The following is a 19,058-nucleotide window of genomic DNA, read 5'->3' on the forward strand; positions in this document are numbered from 1 at the left end:
AAACCGGAATGCTTGAAAAACAAATCAGTATTTGCTGGAGAATGATTTGATAAAGCCCAGTAAAAGTGACTGGAGTTCACTATGTATACTTGTTCCGAAACCATATAAAACTTTCCGTATGTGCACTGATTCTATGAAGGTGAACAGTGCGGCTAAACAGATTAACTTCCATTACCAAGAACTGATGAATGCTTTGATAAAATCGGAAATGCCAAGTAAGTCACCAAATTTGACCTTCTGAAAGGATTTTGGCAAATTCCACTGACAGCAAGAGCAAAGGAAATTTTGGCACTCGTGACTCTAGACAGGCTTCATCAATATAAAGTGATATCATTTGGGATTAAGGCTTCGCCAAGTACTTTTCAACGTCTAATGAATATGATTACCTCTGGTCTAGATAATTGTGATGCTTACATCAATGATGTTTATCATTTACATCGACACCTGGAAAGAACATTTAGCAACAATACGGAAATTCTTTGACAGACTCACTGATGCAAGTTTGACAATTAATTTATCCAAAAGTGAGTTCTGCCACGCTAGTGTAACATTTCTAGGACATATCTTGGGACATGGACAAGTTAAACTTATAGATGCTATGGTCAAGGCTATCTCTACATTCCCTGTGCCTGTTAGTAAAAAGTAACTGATGAGATTTTTAGGTATGGCTGGATACTATCAGAAATTTTGTTCCAATTTTTCCAAAATTGCCAAACCCTGACAATTTATTGAGCAAGAAAAACAAGCTTCTTTGGACTGAAAAATCTCAGGAGGCTTTTGATAAGTTAAAAGATATACTTAAAAGTGTGCCAGTTCTTACAGCTCCAAATTTCAGCCAATCATTTAAATTGTCTGTTGATGCAAGTGATGTTGGGGTGGGAGCCGTCGAAAATGGTGCTCATCATCCAGTGTGCTATTTTTCGATGAAATTCAATAAGTACGAAAGAAATTATTCAACAATCGAGAAGGAATGTTTGTCTTTGATACTGGCATTACAACATTTTGAAGTTTACATAGTTCATTTCCTTCTTTGATTGTTATGTTTAGTGACCATAACCCCCTTACTGTCATCGGCAAGATGAAAAATAAAAATAAAAGATTACTAAGGTGGAGATTGTTACAGCAATATAATACTGACATCAGGTACATCAAGGGAAAAGATAATTTAATAGCAGATGCACTTTCCTGAGTACAGAGATGTATTATTTCACGTACACTTTGTATAATTCATCTTGGTTTTTTTAAACCTTGTATATAATTAATCTATGGTAAAAAAAAGCTTTTTCGTATAAATCTTTTTCTTTATGGGGGATGTGTTATGTATATTTGATTTAATTTATACTTGATTTAATTTAATTGTTTGTTGGTTTTTAAACAATTCTTTTTTAAAAATTCATATACATGCGACTGTAGTTTTATTAACTGGTTTAGATATTTTCCAGAAATGAAGCTCAGTTTTTTGTAAACAATAATATGGAAACTCTGTATCTAAAGCTGGCCTATTTCCTAACCTTAATTCATGATAAGTAAACAACTTATTTTTATTCTTTCTTAGTGTGGGATTTATAGAGTGAAATCGAGTCTGTACCGGGAGTACATGATATCAGATGTAAAAAGCTTCTATGTTGTTCTAGAAACAAGTAGCAATTATTTTGAAATTCTGGTTTTTCTAGTGGACTGACCCTCATCATTTCATCTGTTTTTTGCAGTAGCCAGATTTAATAGTGATGTACTGACAAATAATTTCAGTCTTGCATTTACTCTGGAGATGTTCAGGTGTTTTTTGTTGTGACCAGTTTGTTTAATTTTTCTTCAAATCATTTGGATTCTAAGATATTATTTTTTACTGGAAATACTAATGCTCAAAATTAATTCTTGGACCAAGAAAGTTATCAAAATGTACAGAATTGAAACACTGGAATATTATTTTCTAAATTTCAACATAGAACTGTTGACACATCCATACTACACTGACTACAGCACACATCATCACTTTCCATTTTGGATTTCATTGGGACTCGAACTCAGATTCCTTACAACATTTTATTACTAGGACTTTTATGTTTTAATTCTTGGATTACTATTGGATTATTTATGGATTTGATTCTTCAAACCATAAGTTCTTGTTCTCATTTTTACCTTGTTTTTCTAGGGATTGTTTAATTTTACAAAGCTTGTTGTCTTCACTTTTTCTTGTTACTGTTTAAAAGAGCCTAAACACGTAACACAATGTTATGCAAAGCAGTTTTATCCATGTGACTCACATACATGTACTTCATCATTGTGTGAAGAATAATAACTATTTATTTTCCTGTCACATAAATCAAACATAAATTTATGGTGCTGAATCCATGCTTCATAATCTTGTTGGGATAAAGATCCATCTGTAGGAACAAGTTTCTTTTCAAATTTATAAAAGACTCTCTATATTTGTATCTTAAATAGATGAATATCTCTCAGGTCTTTGATAATCATCAGCTCTTCTTCAAAGGCCTTCTTTTTCTAATGCAGCTGAGCTTGAACAAGAACACCAGTGTGATGTTTGCACGCATTGGGGTGGGGTTCTTCCAATATATTTTAATTAAATTATGATGGAAGTTCCACCCTGGCTCATGAGGTTAGAAAGTTAAATTAGTGACGAGGTAGATTTACAGCTCTGAGCCCCCAGTCAGCTATGCTGACGGTTAAATTATAGAGAACACGAAGATGAAATTCAATCAATAACAATTTAATAAATTTGATAATTTAAAACGATAACTTCCAATCACTCGTCTTTCCCTCGACCAAGTGACAGCCTAATTCATCCCGTGATTTACAGTGTGAGTTCGATTTTCCCCATGTCTTTGCATCTACTCATCTATTTCTTTCCCGGTAATTCCTTCCTTCTTTCCGTTCTCTAACTCCACTTCGACTCCGTTTCCCTCTCTATCTCCTCCTCCAATTTCGCTCCCAGACTTCAACTTCTCCTGACTTCTCTCCTTCCTTCTCCTTTTCTCCGTCTCTCTATCTGAGACTATGGGACCAAACTGTAACTGGTCTGTCCCTCAAAGCTTCCTGTGAAAAACCACAAGGTGTTAACATATGTTTTATTGAATCTCACCTCACACTAGATCATCAATTAATCATCAGATAAGGCCATCACGGTTTCTGACACGCATGCGTACACATAAAAATTCCCACACACTTCTTGCAGGGTAAACAATGGAGTAATAACACAGTATCAGCAAACTGTCATACAGACATCAATACATTGCGTCAGACAGTATATACACATATATATTTAATCTCATCGTACTACAATCTGACAACAATCAGACACATGTCTGTACATTACAAATATTCAACAATGGCAAAATCTATAATCATATGAACACATGTGTTAGTCTACTATAAAATACCCACATAGCAACGAATTACAATATTAACTCTACGACGGCTAGCAAGCTATATAATTCTTTACAAATATCAACTCATTTCTTCAAAATATGCAAACATATTAACAAAACAAAGTAATTCTTCGTACTATGATTCTAGTAATAATAAAGTATACATACGACCTACAATTAAAATGCAGTCGCATTCCACAAAGACCAAACAAATAGCCCACTGACCTTATTTGAAGCTCTCTGTACTTAGAATTTCCTGCTCTAAGATTTTCCCACCAATAACGAATGGCTATTCGGAGTTATGCTAACCTCTCCTCTGGGTAATTTCTCTCAGCGAACTAATTCTTGCCGGCAGACGCGGAGATATCATTCTACCCAAATCAAGGTCTCTCCCCTATCTCGATTCTGATTGGGTGGCTCTGTGACCCTGTCCAATCGTCTTAGCGGCCAGTTCAACCTGTCTGTCTGTCTGCAGGGAAAAGAAGTTAAGACACTCCCACTTCTACCGGCAACTTCTTTTGATTTGGGATAAACATTTCCACACCTAGGTGACAATTGGCTATCTGTAGCTTCGCAACTCCGAGGTTTGGCTCTCCACTTCTAGCTACGGCAATCTTACGTAATGGACTAGTGGTAGCCTGCGGCAATGTTTAACATCAAACAATGGCTTGTCAGAATTACTTTGATTATACATGTTTCAACTGGGGCTACTCTGGGTCAGGGTAAACATGACAACCAGCAGCATGGTCATACTGTTCTGCAACATGGGACCTACCAGCTAGAGCTCATGATTTTCTTGAAATCAATCCCATGAAGCTGTTAGACCCAACATTTTTAACTAGTTTCTAAATTTTCCTGACAATATGTTCCATCTGAAGGTCCTCAGGAATATGTGAATCTATTTTGCCTCAGTGGTCACAAATAAACCATACCAAGACTTGTTGGCAGCATGCAAGCTATGTGATGCTTGCTGGTGGGCAAGAAAACGCAAAATTTCAAGTGCATATTTACTGTGTGAATCAACTGCCATCATGTACTCGAAGGCAGTTAGTAACCTTGTCCTGTCAGGTACTTGGCAAACATCAAGGAACTGCATATACAGGAGTCCCAGCTGTAGTACTATGAACATACTGCTTAACTCTTTTCTTGCTGAGCCTCAGACAACCTGTTATCCTTTGCTTTTTTGGGATGAAGACTGTTGAGATTGATCCTTTGGTGTGCAGGCCAAAAGAATCAGAGAGAACCTCAACCATATAGCCTTTAATAAAAGACACAGTGAAGTCTTTGTCATGATCATAATGATTTTTAACATCTGCATTAACTGTTGTTCTACGTACTAAATGAATTCTTTCTGCATTCACTGTGCCTTTGTCAAAGGACTCCTCCTTGTACAAGCACTTAAACATTACAGTCAACAAATTCATGGCAGTATGCCACATTTCTCATGTGATAGGGTAAAGGTGATTCAGTTTCTCTATTTCGGTGAAGCATCCAGATTTAAGTCCTTTGCCACCAGTAAACCGCTCTCTGGTAAGCTGATCACCCCCATTGTGCACTGGCAATTTCTCTTTACCAGCAAACATATATATTTCTTCCACTGCCGATTCATATTTGTTTAAAACAGAAACAACATCTGCTCATTCAATGAACCTGTAAAGGCACCACTCTATTCTTCTTTGTCAGCTCCTCACTGTATGTACCCGATATATGAGTGGGCTGGGTCTTGTAGAGAAAGTCCAACTGGGGAAGGAACTCCTTAGCTACCCTTGATATGAGAACCCTGTAAGCAATCTTTATTCTTTCATCCTGGTCAGAAGGAATAAAGTGATAAAACTAAATCTTTAGTCTGTTCATGACTTTCCTATGGCATTTCATCAAAAGACTTTTTAACATGACAGCTGACCCAAGCCAGTGCAACATTCCATCATGGTGATCAGTTCTTTCTTGTTTGACCCCTACAGAAACGTTAACATTATCCCCAATAATCCTGAAAGGCTTGCCATTTCTGACTCCTTCTATAACATCATTGTAACAATTCTTCCCAATATCCTCTATGTTGTTGGCAGTTTTGTAGGAAGTAGCGAGACATGCTAGATGAAGAAGGTCAAAGACCTGGGTTAAAAAAATATCACAGTAATTATTGCACTGACCATCATATGCAAGTCCAACTGCAAACTGCACAGACATAGATCTGCTGTTGCAAAATGAGTTATCTGTAGAAAAATAGACCTTGATCTACAAGTTCATTTTGCAATGGCAAATTGGGTTCTGCATTGTTTGCTGATGGAATAGGCTTCCACATGAGTATACATGGTACAAGATCAATGTGTCAATATGGGTTTATTCCTTGTCAATAAATTTGCCTGTCATATAGGTTCCTGGAAGACAAAACATGACTTCCAATGAACTCTTACAATGTTAAGTTATAATGAATGTTGATAGTACAAGGAATAAATCTATAATATTTTTTCAAACAATAGGTAAAACGACATTTTATCGCTGAAAAAGGAGTAAAATATGTTAGCATGTCCAATATAAAGTTTGTAATCTTTTGATCTGTAATAAGAAACAAAAAATATTCAATGTCAAAAACAATACTTGCATCACATTATGTTAATGTTATCAGAAGAAATAGCTGACATGTTGCTAGTTTGGCCACTAATTTGTGAAAATCACATTTTGAATTTGGGTAGTCCTTTTGAAATAGATAACGGTTGTCAGATCTAACACACTTTTGTGATGCACTTTTTGTGATATCCATTCAAATGGAATTCTTTACTGCCATTTTGATACTTTTGATTTGCAGCAATGTTTCAGCAATTGTGGCTGCATCAGTCTATAGCACACAGTGCAATAATTCTGCTGTCTTGGTTTGAAATATACCCAGCAACAAACCTTTGTCTTAAAGCATCATCAATCTATTTTTCTGCACCAGACTGTTGTTCCATGGTACTGTGTGGGATATTAATAAAACTCCGATAATGAGAAGACCTAAAAAAAATTTGGATTATAGTACCAAAAATGAATTGGGTTTATTTCACAAAAGTTTTTAAGGAATTGTATATTACCTGCCATATATTTATCAGAAATATCCATTTTCAAAGTGTATGTGTTTGTGTGTTTGGATTTTTAATGCAAGCTTTAACAATTTTTGTCATATTGCTACGATGTCTGCAGTGTGGCAGTTTAGAGTGATGTCTAGTACTGGGGCACAATGCTGCAAGCATACAGCATCATGTCCCACCCTGTCACATTATCCTGACACCAGGCTAACACTAACAACTTAATACTGGGCACCAAGTGAGGCAGCTGTTAGTACCATTGTTATAAGTCTTTGGTATGACTCAGCCAGGGTTCGAACGGCAACCTCCTGCATCCAAGGTGGATACTTTAACCTCTAAGCCACTGGAACGGTCCCATTATTAAAAGTGACTGTGTCTTTGACCACGGGTGGTAGGTGACTGGATTAGGCTATGGAAATGACACTTAATAATGATGTTACTGACCAAATATTGTAAGTATCCCTCAATGTTTTCTGAACTGAAGATCATGCAGTAAAACTGAAACTAAAACCTTCGGCAAAATGCTGACAGTGGTGCAATCACTGACAGACAAAACAAGTAACATATCTCTACCCTGCTAATGGAGGTGAGGCAATAAAATATGAAAATATTGACCAAATTATGTTCATTATGCTAAGGAGTTGTTTGAAAGCTTTGTTTTTAAAAACAACAGCCATTTGTGAGGGCTGATAGCAGTCATTTGGGTAAACTGTGAAGTGCTTGTAGTCATAATGCTACCGAGTCTGTTCATATTTTGTTCCTTATTTTGAGTACAATAAGTATAATAAAGATATCTGCATTTACATTTTGGTAACAGGAACCATGTAATTTGAATCATAATGGTCACTTACACAAATCTGAGAGAACTTCATGCCATCCTGCTATTTATAAAGATTGATTACAATTTGCCAAATACATTTTGAACAGTGGATATTCGCAATTTTTCATGGGCTGACAAGAAATCATACACGACATATGCAGTGCCAAACCATAATTTTACAAGTCGTGTGATCTGAGAGGAAAATAGCTTGAGACACATTAGCAATGAAATTTAGTATGGATGAAACCCATCATGATGTTTACCTGTGTATAGCAAACCTTGTACAGAGCAATATGTTTGTCAATAGCTCTTTGAGGATGCTATATGCAGGTTCAAATAGTAAACACATGCAGAAATTAACACATGCATTGAAATTTTTTTACTAAGTAACAAAGGAGCAAACTATTATATAATTGCATCTTTTTTCCTAAAAAAATAAATTATGTCATTTTCCACAAAATTAGAGCAAAAATAGTTAATATTTTGGTAAAGTGCTTTGAGTGAAAACGTACTGCTTTTCAATAACTGGGAGAGCAGGAGCAGTTTGTATATCATTTTGTCAAGGAAAAAGTCTCTGTATTCCTTTTGTGGATCCAACTGGTAAAAGATTCTTTACCTTTTGGTACCTGCTGCGACACATCACACCTGAATTATGGTAATAAATTTGAATAATAAATTACTACTGTTCAATAATTTGCATTTAGTCTGTACAAGCTGTAATAATGTTTTCACTCAAACCTGTTATTAAAAGTAACAAACTTTAGGCAATCACTGATTTCCAATATTCTTTCATCAACACAAATACCAAACTATGGAAAAATGAACCATTAATAAGACACCTGTATTTTATGATGAGGTCTGAATATTATAATACAATAAATCTCCATGTTCTACCATTAGAACCATAATCATACTCCACTCACAACTATTTAAAATTATTTCATATGTATGTTAGAATACTACACACACACACACACACAGACATATATATATATATATATATATATATATATATATATATATATATATATATATATATATATATATTCATATTTTCATCATGACACAAGTACAAAAGGAAAATAATGAGGATTTTCAGCATAGTCGAACCTAAATAGATATCTGCATAAGCAAAGAAGCCATGAACATACAAACCAATAAATGTATCAATAAGATGGCAGTTAAATTAAACCATTGATAATTTAAAAGTAAGCAGTCATCTCAGAATATGTATTCAGAATACTCAATAGTTATCTGACAACAAAGAAACAACATCAATACTCTGCCAGTCTTTGTTTAGCTCATTAGCACAGTCATTCCAAAATGGATTCAGTCTAGTGGTTGGTACTCCTCCTGCTTCTAAAACATATTCAGAAAATCTTTTTCTTCCTCTGACCACTAAATTCTCGACAAGGTAGGATCCTGGATAAAATCAAATACCAGCATGTGTGCATAATAATATTAATATCATTAATATCAGATGGAAAAGTACAAAATAAAGTGTAACTGATTTTCAAAATGTTACCATCTTATTTTTTTGTACAACAATTAACAGATCTATTACACCATTCAAGAGTCATCCTCCAAAACCAAAACCAAATTTTTTAAACAAATGCTATTAGTAATTAAGAAAATTAAATCTTTATTCTAATTTCATCTTCTTATTCATGTTAGGAATGTCTTTAAATCAAGTTTAAGATTATAAACATTTTATGTATATACTGATTTCAAATGATACTTATTTCATGATCTTAAGAACTGGGTACCTTGAGCAATTGTTTCTTTGACACTTGTTGAGTGGTTTTTCCAGTTGGCCATGAGGAATCTCTTCCTCTTTTTCCCTTTCGAACATGAGATGTCTTTGAACAAGTGTGGAAGAATGTTGGAATTCTCTATCTTCAGGCCACTGGCATTTATACACGAGTGTGTGTGTGTGTGTGTGTGTGTATATATATATATATATATATATATATATATATATATATATATATATATATATATATATATATATATACATATATATATATATATATAAAATAATCAAAATAAATATAATGTTTGTCAAGAAACTTAAGTGGGTGGGTAGCTTGGGGGGGGAAGACGGTGCACATAAATGTTGTTGTGGTTGTAGGGTTTAATGCCATTTTTCAGCACATGATAGGCTATACATGGCGGCCAGTATTAATGGTGGAGAAAGAACCACTGACCCATGAGAAGCTACTGGCAAGCTTTCTCACATACCCATATTAGCCGAATCCGAGACTCGAACCCACTCAGACAGAGGTGAGATGGCAGTGTCAACATACATGCCAACCCCTGAGAAGGAAAAAGTGTAATCCAAGTGGACAAAAAGAGGAATTCAAGCAGAAAAAGAGGAATCCACATATAACATGCTAAAAATTCAATAAACTGATTTATTTGCCCCTCTCATATTTTAACATCCTTTACTGCTTCAAGTTTTCATATGTAGCACTTTTAGTTTTAGAAAGCAACAGATTTTCATGTTGCATTTTAAAACACTTCGTACCAGCTGAGACCATGAATGTTTTGCACACCAGTAGAGTACAAAATACTGGGTTACTGAGCCTGGATCGGAATTCACTTTTATTTTTGTTAAATATACCGAACAATCTCTCACAGTCAGCATTAGAATGGTAAAGAACCAATATTCCTTTCATAACCTGACAAAGAAGAGGAAATTTATATCTTCCAGTGATTGTGTCTTTTAGCTGGGAAATAAGGTGCCACTGCACATCAACTCTATCTGCATTAAGTATATTGTCAGGTAGAATCCCAACTTGATACTTCAGGAATTCTCCTTCCAGATGATCCAAAGTAGGCAAGGATGATAAAAGAAAGGGATATCTCTTGACAAAGAATCTAACACTTTTGAAGCGGTTTCACTGTCTCTCGGTTACATCAGCAACTGAAGCATTTAAAAGCACTTCATCTCCATAGGGGAATTTCTGGAGCATGTAATCACAGGCTGTAGCATAATAATCTCTAACATTATCATAAAACATCTTCACAGCTAGAGTAAAATTGTGTTTTATGAATTCTCTTGCTTCTGTACTAATAGCAAGATCTTCATTATCTTTCTATTAAGAACTCGGTAAATAACACCTCTGCATTTATAACTTTCATGTCCGCAATTTAGTTCTGCTGTAGATAAGAAGTTACCTTAGTATTGGAGTTCGTAAGATGAGCTAATTCAGTGTGTTTCATTGTTTTCAAGTGTTTCTCCACATCAAATGTACCACTATGCCCAATATTAAAATCTTTTCTGCACAGACTGCAATGAGCATGATGCTGTCCTAGAACACAGGGATTCGTATCATTGCTTAAAACTGATTGTCATACATGTACTATATAGTATAGTGCACAAAGTACTGGGTTAATCAACATATCAATCATGCATTTGTCAAAAATATAATATAGTATATAGTACATGTATGACAGGTCAATTTTAAGCAATGATATGAACCCCTGTGCCCGAGAATGGAACGCTGTATTATGCCATTCATATGTTCATCTTTGAATGGTTCGTTTTTTTTGTCTTTTTCTGATCCACCTGTGAAATTCTTTGAAAAAAATATATGTGCTCTAACACAAACATCAACTAGAAAATAGAATACATCTGAAGACTTTTAGTGCCAAATAGTAAAATTCTTTCCACACTGCCTGCAATAGACGTCACGTGATGCTGCCCTCGTGTCCTCATCTTTGGAGGATTCTGTTATTTTTTGTTTCGTTTATTTTTTGCCTTTTTCTTATCCATCTGTGAAATTATTTGAAACGATATATTTGTGCTCTCATACACGCATCGACTAAAATAAATTATACTTTTTAGCACCAAATATCTGTAGACTGGTTCTGTACTAAATATAAATTAGAAAAAAGAATCTTCAAATAAAGATTAAAAATTAGAAAACCAGTCTGTTCTCTCCTTACTAAGCCATTCAGCTGCTATAAATAAAATATGAAGTTGAAAGTAGAACCAGCATGTTTCTTGTAATAGGATAGTTGCTATAAATAGAACATAATACTGTTAGGAAAGTGCATGGACAAGCGTACTCATATACTGTAGTTACGTAGAAGCCGTCTTTTCTAAAATACAGTCTGTGGGATTAATGGGATGTTAATAAAAACAAGAAAACAAACAATTGGGGTTTTTTTGGAAGGTGGATATACCGAAAAAGCGTAATCCATATATGTTTATGAGTAAGGCGTAATTTAGTGACAAAGGCATAATGATTTATGCCAAAAGCGTAATGGTTGGCATCACTGAGTGATCCGTAACGGAGAGTGCTTTAGACCACTTGGCCGCTCGGGGCCCCGCACAGAAATGTAGTTTGCAGGAAATATGCTGTAAATATTAAAGAAGAGGTCAAAAATACACTTTAACACATATTCTACTTACATAACTTAAAAGCTCAACCTCATTCTACATAACAACACAACATATTAGGTAGTGCTCTACAGTTTCAAATTTTGCATAAGGTTAGAATTTTAAAGAAAAAGAATTTCCCCGGCTTTCCTCACTGGTTATACTGGCTATTTAAAAATGACCTTGTATATCTTAGGTATAATTCAAAGAACCTTTCATTCCCTTTATTTTGATGTATGATTGATGGGTGTAATATGGGTTATAGAGTATACAGCTTGGCCTTACTCCAGATGTGCATTTTTCAAAAAAGTGCTAGCTCCACTTGATCATCTTCACTTCCTGAACTTCAGAAGTAAACTACAAAAACAGAGTCGATAACGTTTTTTACATTTTATATATTTGGTAATTCATTCATTGCACTTTCAGAAGCTGGTATTGTCTAGTCTGGCAAAATTCATTTTCCCTACTTTAATAGCTGCTATGGATAGTGTACTTTAGACTAATTCAGGCCGATTTTTTAGCACAAGGGAGCAGTCATTTTAGTTAGTAGTGTGCTTAAATCATGTACAATTTCCAAATGTACAATATCCAAAGAAATATCATACATTAATACAGCATAGAGGTATGCCAACATTCTCTCCATTGTGTATGTTTTAAATGTGAACAACTTCACGTTACATACATCACTCTCTCAAAAGTAAATAATAACTGGTGAGCGCCCCCTTAATCATGCATTTGTCAAAAATTGTCCTGGACGTGTTAATGTTGTTCATCAAAACCTCAGTAATAATTTAAGAATCACGGATGTCTTAAGGCCTGGATCTATTTCAAACTATCTAACTTTACCGTTGCAAAAACAAAATCAGTATAAAAAGACTAAGCCACTCCTAGCTATGTACAGGGTCAAGTAAAATGATATTTACACCCCACTCCACTTACGCGTGCTTTGTAAATTAAAATGCTGTACAAAGTTCTACGAGGACTTAACACAGATTTTAAAGAATACTAACAAATAGAACTCGTCGTAGTGCACCATTTCCCGATATAGGACACTTTTTAACACTTCTATGCGAGAATATTTTATGTTTTGAGCCATACTGATCAAAATGCGTGATTACCTTTCCATGTCCATTGCACAATTTCAACATGGCAGAAGCAGTAACCTGACCCTCATAGTTTATGAGTAACGGAGTGGAGAAAGGTCAGGGGAACCAGACTACAAGTTGTAAAGTTCTTCAGTTTTGGAGGTAAGTACATCTTGCATGTGGACATAGAACACAATTAATTTTACTATATGTTCTCTAGATTTGTTTCTCAGTACTGACCTTTCCACTGTGTGACAATCAATACAAATCATATATTAATCTAAAATACCTTCAAAGATGACTTCACAGTGAAGTTATCGTCAAAGATTGACCTGCTCTTTTTTTTAGATGCTGGACTGTCAACATAGCAGCATGGAAACAGAACACAGATTTCACTTCCAGATCATCACCAAGGTCTTATTACTCACTGTGCACAGTCGCTGAAATACACACAGACAACAACACCCTGAGCTCATATTCTCAAGAACCAACAATTACCTTTAAATCCCTACCAAAAAAGCATAAATAAAACTCTTCTATCACCACCAAAATGAGATGGGAAAAATGTTCTGAAAATAGACTAGAACTACATTCGTGGGTACTGAACTGGAAGTATTAATTGTGACCCGATTCCTGACAGGGTTAGACAATTTTACCTCCATGGACAAAACTTCCATCCATGGTCAAATCAATGTCTCTTAAATACTGCTGCAAAGTTTTAAGGAATTTCATCCATGAATAGGACAGTTACAGGCTTTTAGCTGACACCACTGTAACACATGTACAAGCCAATTCCAAATGGCCGAATTTCAAAAATGCACAAAACTTAAAGTTTAATTGTGATTTTGCTAATCAAGATAAACACTTCAAATAAACTGTAATTATTTTTTAGTTCTAACACCAATCTGGAAATTACAGAAATTAAATTTGGCTGTTTAACTTTCTCAGAAAATTCAATTTTAAAAAATGATACATATTTTGATATGAAAATGTAAATTTAACTTAAATTTTAATGAAAATTTAAAACCTGAAGTTGACAAAATTTGTTCTATGGCAAAGTCTCTCCATTCTTTTGTCATAAACATCAATGGTTTTCCTTATCAGGTGTGAAGCAATTAAACCAGAGCTTGTCAATGAAAGGTAACACCTGAAATCTGGTAGCATCTAAATACACAAGCTAGGTCTAACCAAGTACATGACATCATTTCCACCAAGTTAGGCTTCCAGTAGTATTGAAGAGTTGGTGAAGTTCTCTGAAACCAAGCTAGCATGTCTTCTCCTAGTTATATAAGTGAGAGCGAGAGGATAATTCTTGTATTTTACATGCAGTTATTGTAACTGAAACCATCAAAGGGTACAAGATGAGAAAGACAACTTATTTTTAAACCTGGATATTTCCACATAACAAAGGAGTCACATATCTGACTGATGATACTCTACCAAGTTCCAGTGCTGCATCTGTTCCAGTGACCAGAAGAATTGATGCAGACAAGTTCTCTCTCATAGCAGTGACAAAGCCAACAAATGGGGGTCTCAAGTCAGTTCAGGGACCAGACTGTAATGGCACACCTGGGTCTGCAAAAATTCTACGACCATCATCCAAAGCAAAACTGGACCTGAAAGAGACAAATTTGAATGAGCACGATGGGACACGTATGATCTGAATGAATAAAAATGTTGAAATGTGGAATGATATCATTCATCGCCATGGTAACCAAGTCAACATATATGGCAGACCAGAGTTCTAAATTGCTAATGAAATAAAATGGGGACTTGCTTGGAAGCATACTATGATGTGCAAAAACTGCAGCTTTAAGTCACCAGAGTATAAGCTGTTTGAGGAGATAAAAACAAGCTGAAACTAGTCAGACAAGTTAATTTTATGCATGGTGTTCAGCATCATGAGCAAATAAATGTTGCTTTTGATGCAAGATACAATGCCATTAGCTTTGGACATGAAAAGAAACATGGTCAAAGTGCATCACAAGCTGTTGGAATTGCCTGCGAAACTGTTACAGAGAAACAATACACTGTGGGGACTACAGTAGAAAACAAGCTGAAGGGGAAAGGTTTTGATGTGCAATGTCCAGGAGGCCAAGTTGACTGCACAGTAAATCTGTCACCAGTTGCACCACATTCAGAGTATGAAATGGAAAGTGAAATGGAAAACAAGTTTGTGCTGCAAGAGATTCTCATTAGACATGCAACAACAGATGGAGATGCACAGGCTGCTGCTGGCTTCCAAAATGCTTACACCATTCTGCATCCAATGTGGAAAGTAAAAAGACTGTCGGATCCCATCCATTTGGGTCGTTTACAGTTCAAACAGTGTAATTCTGCAATATTTAGTGAAAACATGTTTCCAGGAATAAGAACAAGAGAAGGAAAAAGGCTCAAACAGAAAATTTTCAGCCAAGACATTAAAGCACGTTGCGGTTTAATCTTCAAGCAAATGATGGAGGACAATAGTGGTGATGTTACAAAAATTAAACGTCAACTTCCCCAAATACTGGATGCCACTCTGCGCTGTTATTCAGGGGACTGCTCAAAATGCTGGCATTATTCAAAGGTCGGTGGGGAAGGAAGTACTAACAGCTGGTGGATGCGATCAGCATACCTGGGCCCTCATCAAGTGACTCATCTCAACATCACAGAAAATGATAAGAATATCCTGCTAGAAGTTCTGAAAATGAAACTCTCCTGTGATGCTGTAGAAAGACTGTGACTGAATACAAACACACAGAAATGTGAGGCGGTGAACAGATCAATCAGTGTTTCATTACCTAAAAATGTGAACTATTCCAGAAACTTTGAGGCAAGAGTGCATTCAACAATACATAGACTCAATAACAGCCTGGGATCATCACTGAAAATAAAAGTGACACACTTGGGAGGTAAACTTTCAACAAGGACTCTGAGATCACTGGAGACAATGGATAAAGACTGCACTTACCATCACTTGTATCAAAAGCATCCACAAACCAGGAAACATATTCTAGCAAGATGAGGAAATATGATACAGGCCCATCTGAGGTACAGGACACAGCAAGGCAATAGGAAGTCTGACTACTGCAAAGGACTGCTAGACACCAAGGGTGATCACTCCTATGCAAAGGTTTAGCAGGAGCCAATGGATACTGCAGACAGAAAAAGTTATCTTAATTCATGTGCAAAATGAAAGTGCTCAAAGACACCATGAAGAACACATTGTACAGAAGAGAAAACTGTAGTGGGGAAATCTGTAGGTAACACAACACATGTTATGTGCAGTTGTGTTACTTACTACCACCTGATGAGAACTATGGAGAGGTCGAAACAATTTTCTCTCAATATGAAGACACAAATAAAGAAATTAAAAAGCAAAATAAATAAAGATTAAAATATTCAAAATTAAAATAACATGACAAGACATGACTTACTAGACTAGCTGAATGAATGAATGAATGAATGAATGAATGAGTGAATGAAATGGAAGGAAGGAAGGGAGGGAGGAATGTATTTAAGAAAGCACTGTCATACCAGCATGTTCTACTAAAATAAAGACCACACTCTTTCCTTTCTCCTTGTTACTCAACACATCCATCATCCATCCATCCTTCCTTCCATGGCAGACATAAATTGATATGGATGTGGGTGGGTGTAAAGGATATATCATGATACCTGAATTTATTCCATATTACAATTTCAACTTTAACATGCAGTCTGGATAGTCACCATGGCCAATGCAATGACCATAACCTTTGCAATACTGCCTATTATTGTTAACGGAATGATGCTCTAGAATCAGATGATCCACATTCACACACAAACTATTATGGCATAAATGGGATGCATCTAGCTCCTTTGGTATAGTCAGACTTCTCAATTACACCATCAGTGCCAGTCTGTGAACAAATTTCTTCTTTCATGTCTTTGTCACAGGATCCTTATATGACAATAGGCCATATAATCCATTGGCTGTTACATTTCCTGTCCATATTTTATGAACACTATTATGTGCTATTACAGAATTTAATGAGATTTTTGCTGACAGGCTTTGAAAAAATCCTCCGTTGCAACTTCTATATGGTGTATGAATACACTGCAGCTAATAATAATGAGTGTCTGAGTGTCATCTCCAATAGATACCATTTCTGTGAATTTATAGGGAAAAATTTAGCTTTAAACTTTTAAATTTTTAAAATTAATTTAAAAACAAATTTAATTAAATTTTTTAATTTTAATTACATTTTCTGATTGCTACAGTCAATATACACAAGGTGTGAAAATCTCATGTGTCTATCTTTAATAATAAAATTTTTATAGTGATTTAAAGTTGAATCAATGCTGCCCTGATAGGACATAGAACACAATTAATTTTACTATATGTTCTCTACATTTATTTCTCAGTACTGACCTTTCCACTGTGTGACAATCAATACAAATCATATGTTAATCTAAAGTACCTTCAAAGATGACTTCACTGTGAAGTTCTCGTCAAAGGTTGACCTGCTCGTTTTTGAGATGCTGGACTGTCAACATAGCAGCATGTAAACAGAACACAGATTTCACTTCCAGATCATCACCAAGGCCTTATTACTCACTGTGCACTGTCGCCGAAAATACACACAGACAACAACACCCTGAGCTCATATTCTCAAGAACCAACAATTACCTTTAAATCCCTACCAAAAAAGCATAAATAAAACTCTTCTATCACCACCAAAATGAGAGAGGGAAAAATGTTCTTAAAATAGACTAGAACTACATTCGTGGGTACTGAACTGGAAGTATTAATTGTGACCCGATTCCATGTAGTCTGTAATCCCATAATGCCTAAATAAAAGTGATCGGTTTTTTATATAAAAAATGGAACTTAGGAAGTTTGGGGTTGCATGTCTTGGTTTTAAAAACAAGCCCGACACAATTTGTAATATCATGTATTATCTTTTCTTTAAATGTTGGTACTCCAAAAGTAGTATTTTTGTTTACTTGGTTCTTCCTAACTGAGGACAAATCCATCGAGAGGAATCATTTAAATATAAAGCTACAGGGGGAATGGGGATAAGATATAAATGCCACATTGTAATTCAATTCTGTCTGTTTCATCTCAGTATTTGCAGTGGATCATTAGAATAGGGATTATACTTACCGTCTGGATACAAAGGTTAGTCTGAATAAATTTATTAATTAATAGCGCGCAGTCCGATCATCCGCTGATAAACCGGCGGACGCTTCAGCACAATTAGTGCATAACATCGTAAATTGGTCCCTGGCAAATTTCTTAACTTAAGGCTATGGTGTGACTTTTTCAGCTATTATTGTTTACTGTTGATAAATATGGATATATTTGTGAACTTGGTGTTTCGGGCTTGTGTTGTTCTTGAAACTGATGTCAGGCATTACACCTTCCATAGTTGCTCTGCAGTATGTTGATAGTGAAATACCAATAGTCGGCTAGGAAGAAGAAATAGCCTCCCATAGCAGTATACACGTGGGTTCAAGGCAAGTAGAGTATCTCAAAAACGGCTTGGATGACAACTATTCTGAATTGCATCAAACTATTTAGTACTAGTAGACAATGTTTTTCAAAATTTTCATCCAGGGAAAGAGTTTTCGTTTGCACTGTGAGCACCACATGCTGTCAAAAATGGCCTTTGGATGTGAAAAATGCATGTATAAAATAGGGGTTGGGGTGGATACAATTCTTCTGCTATGAACTGCCATTGACTTCTCTGGTCAAGTGAATACTATTCTTATGCTTTGTTTTAATATAGGTATCTAAAAATATGGACCTTTTTGACCTCACTTGTGTATTTGATTTTAATGATTTTTTTTATACTAGGTCGCTGATTGCGGTATTAAATTTGTACAAAAAAACAGGTTCCTGCCACCCCCACCCCACCCCCCAAAAAAAGAGGAAAAAAAGGTGGAGAACAACTTGCTTGTCTACCCCATGTCCTACATGTAAGACCTGACGCTGATATTTATGTTTTGGGCGTCAGGGTCTTACAGCCTAACTAACGGCGCCGTGTAGTGTGTTTTGATGTCAACTAACATCGTTAAGAAAGTGAAATTTTCAGGAATATTTCACACAACTGACAACTAAAATAACGACGCTTTTCTGCAAAGTAAAGTGATAATGTTTTAGTCAGACTTTACTTACTCGGATGCTTTTTCTCTAATAAATTCAAATTCTCAGAAAAGAAATGGACCCGTTTTCAAGTTTCTTTGGCCTACATTTCAGTTGGCTGGAAAGCGATGAAAGCCGAGAATGCCGAAATCAAGTTAAGTTGAAATATTATTTGTTAACGAAACGAATAAAAAAATATATTATGC

At 35.5% G+C, this 19,058-nt stretch overlaps 2 long non-coding RNA genes across 6 annotated transcripts; both read right to left on the minus strand.

Annotated features, from left to right (window-relative positions):
- Positions 1–2,712: 2,712 nt before the first annotated feature.
- Positions 2,713–4,470, minus strand: LOC149776273 (uncharacterized). The gene is made up of 2 exons (XR_016416278.1): positions 3,612–4,470; positions 2,713–3,054 (listed from the first exon to the last, which is right to left on the minus strand). It is a non-coding gene; the product is annotated as an uncharacterized LOC149776273 (long non-coding RNA).
- A 354-nt stretch (positions 4,471–4,824) lies between these two features.
- On the minus strand, positions 4,825–18,988 carry LOC149776274 (uncharacterized). 5 transcript variants are annotated; one of them, XR_016416274.1, is made up of 6 exons: positions 18,886–18,983; positions 15,694–15,877; positions 14,181–14,356; positions 8,550–8,690; positions 7,781–7,913; positions 4,825–5,498 (listed from the first exon to the last, which is right to left on the minus strand). It is a non-coding gene; the product is annotated as an uncharacterized LOC149776274 (long non-coding RNA). The 5 variants fall into 5 exon arrangements; XR_016416273.1 differs by having other exon boundaries at positions 4,825–7,913; positions 18,886–18,985; XR_016416275.1 differs by adding an exon at positions 13,030–13,180 and having other exon boundaries at positions 4,825–8,690; positions 18,886–18,982.
- Between the last annotated feature and the right edge of the window lie 70 nt (positions 18,989–19,058).

This window comes from Sinohyriopsis cumingii, chromosome 18 (assembly GCF_028554795.1).
Source record: "Sinohyriopsis cumingii isolate HCF-2022 chromosome 18, ASM2855479v2, whole genome shotgun sequence".
Classification (NCBI taxonomy): Eukaryota; Metazoa; Mollusca; class Bivalvia; order Unionida; family Unionidae; genus Sinohyriopsis; species Sinohyriopsis cumingii.